At 50.1% G+C, this 838-nt stretch overlaps 1 pseudogene; it reads right to left on the bottom strand.

Moving 5' to 3' along the window:
- Positions 1-403: 403 nt before the first annotated feature.
- On the bottom strand, positions 404-521 carry LOC126189409 (5S ribosomal RNA; annotated as a pseudogene).
- Positions 522-838: the final 317 nt, after the last annotated feature.

The raw sequence follows: 838 nt of genomic DNA, 5'->3' as shown, positions 1-838 counted from the left end.
GGAGCTCCCTCTCCTTCAACATGGAAAAGCCGTACCACACACGAGGGCTACCATATCTGTTACAATCCGACGCCTTGAGTTCAGTACCATCGATCATTCTCCGTACAGTCCCTATTTGGCCCCATCGGATTTTCACCAGTTTCCAGAACTTAAACAGCGTTCTTTGGAAGAAATGTGTCGTCGTCATGGTGACATTGTACTGTACTCCGTCTTCAGGCCACAAGTAGCCGATCGGGACCATCCGACCGCCGTGTGATCCTCTGCCGAGGATGCGGATAGGAGGGGCGTGTGGTCAGCACACCACTCTCCCGGTCGTTATGATGGTTTTCTTTGACTGGAGCCGCTATTATTCGGTCGAGTAGCTCCTCAATTGGCATCACGAGGCTGAGTGCACCCCGAAAAATGGCAACAGCGCATGGCGGCCCGGATGGTCACCCATCTAAGTGCCGACCACTCCCGAAAGCGCTTAACTTCGGTGATCTAACGGGAACCGGTGTATCCACTGTGGCAAGGCCGTTGCCTCAGAGTGACATCACTGCGAAATAAATCTTTAGACGTGAATAACAAGGTTTCAGAACGATAATAATGTTTGTTGTATTTAACAAGCCGGCTGGTGTGGCCGAACAGTTCTAGGCGCTCCAGTCTGGAACCGCGTGACTGCTACGGTCGCAGGTTCGTATCCTGCCTCGGGCATGGATGTGTGTGATGTTCTTAGGTTAGTTAGGTTTAAGTAGTTCTAAGTTCTAGGGGACTGATGAGCTCAGATGTTAAGTCCCATAGTCCTCAGAGCCATTTGAACCATTTTTTTGTATTTAACAAGCCTTAAGACCTTTCACAA

This window comes from Schistocerca cancellata, chromosome 5 (genome assembly GCF_023864275.1).
Source record: "Schistocerca cancellata isolate TAMUIC-IGC-003103 chromosome 5, iqSchCanc2.1, whole genome shotgun sequence".
Taxonomy (NCBI): domain Eukaryota; kingdom Metazoa; phylum Arthropoda; class Insecta; order Orthoptera; family Acrididae; genus Schistocerca; species Schistocerca cancellata.
This window is presented reverse-complemented; position numbering and strand designations above follow the sequence as displayed.